Source organism: Pecten maximus, unplaced genomic scaffold, assembly GCF_902652985.1.
Source record: "Pecten maximus unplaced genomic scaffold, xPecMax1.1, whole genome shotgun sequence".
Taxonomy (NCBI): domain Eukaryota; kingdom Metazoa; phylum Mollusca; class Bivalvia; order Pectinida; family Pectinidae; genus Pecten; species Pecten maximus.
This window is the reverse complement of record NW_022981202.1, coordinates 22,080-28,079: the sequence shown is the minus strand read 5'-3', so window position 1 is coordinate 28,079 and position 6,000 is coordinate 22,080.

The following is a 6,000-nucleotide window of genomic DNA, read 5'->3' as shown; positions in this document are numbered from 1 at the left end:
CTTGTAACCGTAAGATTCTTATGCAACATCTAGGGACAATGTAAACTGCTGGGTGTTCACGGGGTCCATTTCAACAGTATGTAAGGACTTTAAAAATTTTGGGTTTCCGTTTCCAGGAACCGGTTCCTTTTCACCGTTCAAATCTGGTTCCTTTTTCCACGGGGGTTCCTTTTAACGTCAACGGCTATCCCACATGCAATCCAAATTACCCATGTGTGCCCCTTTATATCCCAGCCCCCGGTCCTACATGAAAACCTGCACCCCTGCATCCCGCATCGCATACCCATTCTCATGAATAAATCTATGACATATGCGTACGAGGGTCGGAACCATCTTCCGGAAATCACCAAGACCCGGCCGTCTCCAAAGTAAGAACCCCTCTAAACTTAGACAGCACCGGATAGCGACTAATACCAAGCGAGAGCATACGCGGAATGTGTAGCACTCCCGTACTATTGATTGTAATTAAAAGAGAGTACTATTAAAGGGACCCACAGTGACGAGGGTATAACCACTGATACTGATAACCATAGTTACAAAGTGATCACAATATTTTTTGGTTTTAATATACCAAATTTCTTCCTTGACTTGTTTAATTCCTTTTCAAATAGAAAAAATAATGTACATTACATACAATCACATTACAATCACATAATGTATTGTGATTGCCTACGTATGACAATACATAACTTCAAACAGGACCAGGAAGAAAAACATGAAAACACAGTTTTGATGTTTTTGAAGGCAAATGAAGATCTAGATTTTTAAACGACATGTAAGTTTTTTTTTAGATTTGATATTTTTTTTTCATTTTCTTCGTCCTGAATTTCCCAGCATGGTTTTTATCTATAAAGCGGGAAATTGGAATAAGGTTGCAATTTCCTTTTATTTACTTAGGGTATGCATGTACGTTTTTTGTTTGATTTTCATTTGAATTTTTCGGATTAAAAATGTTTTTCTATTTAAGCATTGATAGTATCTTTTTTTTTAATTTAGGAAAAACAATATGATTCCAAACTGGCTCGTTATTTATTTTTTCTCATGACTCCAACAAATGAATTCAAACTATTTACGATGTGTTGTTCGCTTTGTTTACAACTTTAAAGAACAGTGAGCTGTACACACCGTGTGGGCGTAAACAATAGTACTTTAGTAAACAGGAATCCCATTCAAAAAAAAGGAAACGGTTCCACAGTTTTACAGTGTATGCTTATTTAAAAGAAAAAACTCATAGCCATAAGTTGTTAAAACAAAGACTTTCCATTGTGACGACTTAACATTTCGATATCTAAAATGCTTGGATAAATCAATTTCCAGCAAAGTTTCAAACGTTATGTAAGCAGTTTTAAATTATTCCAAGACTGAATGTTGTTTCCCAGGTCCTTTTACTAGTCTTATTAAGTAGTAATAATTAATGTTCTTAATATAGAAAAAATGGTACGGTTAAAGGGTTTCTCAAAAGTAAAATACCCCAATCAAAATAATCAATAAGCAGAATTGATAAAAAAATGTATGCGATGCGACTGATATATCTTTGATTCTAAGGATAGAGCACAAGTGGGTTACCCGTTTCAAATCAGTTTGAGAGTTTTCCCCAATAGGCTTTCCAATGCTTTTTCTGACACTACAACCAGGACACACCGGTTTGTCGTTTGAGTAGATTCTTCATGCAAAACTCCTCATCCGTGTTGTAAATACACGACCTTCATAGTCTTTACGGACACGTACTGATTTGATCAGAACATTTTACCACCATCGATCACAGCCGCAAACAAGAAGCCCAAACCCGGAACGAAAAGCACTTTGGGAAATGTGAAATGAAAAAACAAAATCCATAGTAGATATATTAGATTATAATAAAAGAAATAACATGTTTAGTGTCTGTTCGAAACAAATCAAATGCATTGCCTTAGTTTCTTCGCTACCAAATACCACTCTTCCTAAATGTATACCCAACTATCACATCCCAAACTTATCGACCTAACCGAGACAGTATATTGTTGTCTCCACTGATTATGTTGAAATATTTATAACCGAGCGTTATTTGTCTATTCCATTCTACTTCTTTTAACTCGCCATTTTAAGTGAAGATATCAATCAAAATTAAACATAAAGGGACCTGTATATTTCTTGCTGTTAACGATGATATCTTCTTACAGATAGTGAAATATGTTTAAGATATAGCAATGCATGGGTTAGACTGGCCATCAGACCCTGAGGTTTTTGTTTTTTGTCTTGTTTTGTTAAGAATTGTCATGCTAAATTCTAATACTAGATTATCGGCCCCTAGTTTGAAACTTGGGTCTAGAATCAGACATATCCTATGGAAATATGGTCCAAAATCGTATAGCTCATTTTATTATAATTTAACATCCTAGAGAAAAAGGGGGCCAGTCTATGCACGAGTCTACACCGCAAGAAACGTTCTACAGATATATGTTACGGCTTCTTGATGTAAACAATGCTACAAGGAGAAAGCCAAGGAAGTCGCATGTGCGAGTGGGCGAATCCGCGCAGCGTTCTGCTTACGAACGATAACACATGGCATTCAAATGACGATGACAAAGATTTTATTTTCATAAACATATAAGGTGTAAAGAATTATTAAAATACAAAACTGCACAAGAAATGATATAAACATGTATACACTTTTTAAGCAAGAGACTATATTAAATAGTGTTGAGTCGTACACTTATTGTTTAATTAATTTCACAAGTGATTTCAATTTATCATTTTTTTACAAAAATTAGAAAGCATGGGTATTAAAAATTGAATGCAAATTGGTCTATCATATAAGTATTTAGATATGTATTGTCCTGTTTATTTATATTTGTTGATCGCTACAATTTAAAAAGATAAAGGAACTCGTCTCCATTTCGTTCATGTTGGGAGGCTACAGTTATATTTTCTGGGATGTTATCCATCTTTTTTCTCAATTGGGGATTTAAACTGACAAGTTCGAAAATTTCAATAGATTTGCTAGCTTGGAAGGAGGTCAAGTAGATATTTTTTCTAACAGCCTGCTTTTTAATAAATTTTTTGGTTTTTCCCCCCTTTTTTTTTTCTTTTTTTTAAAAAAATTTTTTTTTTTTCCCCCCCCCAAAAAATTTTTTTTTTTTTTTTAAAAAAACCCTTTTTTTTAAAAATTTTTTTTTTAAAAAAAAAAAGGGGGGGTTTCCCAAAAAACAAAAAAAAAATTTTTCGTTTTTTTTTTTAAAAAAATTAAAAAAAAAACCCTTTTTTTTGGGGGGGGGGGGTTTTTTTTTTTTTTTTAAAATTTTTTTAAAAATAAATTTTTTTTTTTTAAAAGGGAAAAAAAAAAAAAAAAACCCCTTTTTAAAAAAAAAAATTTTTTTTTTTAAAAAAAAATTTTTTTTTAAAGCCCCCCTTTTTTTTTAAAAAATTTTTTTTTTTTTTTAAAAAAAAAAAAAAAAAAAGGGGGGGGGCCCCCCTTTTTTTAAAAAAGGGGGGTTTTTTTTTTTTTTTGGGGTTTTTTTTAAAAAAAAAATTTTTTTTTAAAAAAAAATTTTTTTAAAATTTTTCCTTTTTTCCCAAATTTTAAAAAATTTGGGTTTTTTTTTTTTTTTGGGGGGGGAAAAAATTTTTTTTAAAAATTGGCCTTTTTTTTTAAAAAAATTTTTTTTTTTAAAAAAAAAAAAAGGGGGAAAAATTTTTTTTTAAAAAAATTTTTTTTAAAATTAAAAAATTTTAAAAAAAAAAAATTTTTTTAAAAAAATTTTTTTTTTCCCTTTTTTTTTAAAATTTTTTTTTTTTTTTTTGTTTTTTGGGAAAAATTTAAAAAATTTTTTTTTTTTTTTAAGGGGGGGAAAAATTTTTTAAAAAAAGGGGTTTAATTGCCCCTTTTTAATTTAAAAAAAACCCCCCCTTAAAAAAAGGGTTTTAAAAAAAATTTTTTCCCGGGAAAAATTTTTCTTTTTTTCCCTTTTCCCCAAAAAAAAAAAAAAAATTTTTTTTTTTAATTTTAAGGGGGGGGAAATTTAAATTTTTTTTTTTGGGGGGGGGGGGGGGGTTTTTTAGGGGTTTTTTTGTACTGTATTTTTTCCCAAAAAAAAAATTTTAAAGGGGGGGGGTTTTTTTTTTCCCCCAAAAAAAAGGGCCCAACCCCCCCCTTGGAAAAAAAAAAAAAAACCCCCCCCCGGGGGGTTTTTTAAAAAAAACGTCTTTTTTTCTTTTCTTTTTTTTTAAAATTTTCCCCCCAAAAAACCCTTTTTTCCCCCCTTTTTTCCCAAAAAACCCCCCCTTTTTTAATTTTGGGGGCCCCCCCCCCCCTTTTTTTTAAAGGGGTTTTTTTTTTTAAAAACCCTTTTTTTTTTTTGGGTTTTTTAAATTCCTTTTTAAATTTTTTTCCCTTTTTTTTTGTTTTTGGGAAGGTTTTTTGGAAAAAAAAAAAAACCTTGGGTGGAAAATTAAAAATTTTAACCCCCCCGGGGGGGAATAAAATTTTTTTTTTTTTTTAAAAAAAATTTTTTAAAATTTTTTCCCAAATATTTTTTTTTTTTTGGGTTTTTTTTGGTTTTTAAAAAAAAAAAAAAAAAAATTTTTTTTTTTGGGGGTTTTTTCCCCTTATTTTTTTTTTTTTTTTAAAAACCCCCCTTTTTTAAAAAAAAGGGGGGTTTTTTTTTAAAAGGGAAAAAAAAGGGGTTTTTAAAATTTTTAAAAAAAACTTTTTTTCCAAAAAAAAAAAAAATTTTTTTTTTTTTTGGGGGGGCCTTTTTTTCCAAAAAATTTTTTTAAATTTTTTTTAAAATTTTTTTTTAAAAAAAAATTTTTAAAAAAATTTTTTGTTTAAATCCCAAAAAAAATTGGGGTTTTTTTTCCCTTTTTTTTTTTAAAAAATTTTGGGGTTTTTTAAAAAAAAAAAAATTTTTAAAAAATTTTTTTTCCAAAAGGGTTTTTTTCCCCTTTTTTAAAAAAAAAAATTAAAAAAAAAATTTTTTTTAAAAAAAAAAAAAAAAAGGGAATTTTTTTTTTAAAAATTCGGGGTTTTTTTTTTTTAAAAAAAAATTTTTTTTTTAAAATTTGAAATTGTTTTAAATTTTGAAAAAAAAAAAAAAACCCCCGGGGGGGGGGGGGAAAAAAAAAAATTGGTTTTTAAAAAAAATTTTTTTAAAAATTTTTTTTTTTTTTTTGGGAAAATTTTAAAAAACCCCCCTTTTTTTTTTTAAAAAAAAAATTTTAAATAAAAAAAAAACCCAAAAATTTAAAAAGGGTTTATTTTTTTTTTTAAAAAACCTTTTTTTAAAAAAAAAAAAACCTTTTTTAAATTTTAAAAAAAATTTTTTTTGGGGTTTTTAAAAATTTTAAATTTTTAAAAATTTGGGGTTTTTAAAATATTTTTTTAAAGGGGTTTTTTTTCCCCCCAATAAAAACCCTTTTTTTTTTTCCAAAAATTTTTTAAAATAAAAAGGGGGGGGGGTTTTTTTTTTTTTAATTAATTTTTATTTTTTTTTTTTAAAAAAAATTTTAAAAATTTTTAAAAAAATTATTAAAAAATTTTTTAAAATTTTTTAAAAAAACCCGGGAAAAAAACCCCAAAAAAAAAATTTTTTAAAAATTTTTTAACCCTTTTTTTTCAAAAAAAAAAATTTTTTTTTCCCCAAAAAAATTTTTTTTCCAAAAAAGGGGGGGGTTTTCCGGGGTTTTTTTTTTTGGGGGGGCCAAACCCTACAAAGGCCCCCAAAAAAACCCCAATTTTTTTTTTTTAAAAAAAAATTTTTTTTAAAAAAATTGGGGTTTTTTTTTTCCCCCCAAAAATAAACAAAAATTTTAAAAAAAAAACCTTTTTTAAAAAAATTTTGTTTTTTTTAAAAATTTTTTTTAAAAAAAACCCCCAAAGTTTTTAAAAAAAGGGGGGGAAAAATTTTTTTTTTAAAAAAAGGCCAAAACCCCCCCCTTTTTTTTTTTTTAAAAAATTTTTTTTTTAAATTTTTTTTTTTTTGGGGAAAAAAAGGGTTTAAAAAAAAAAAAAGGTTAAAAACC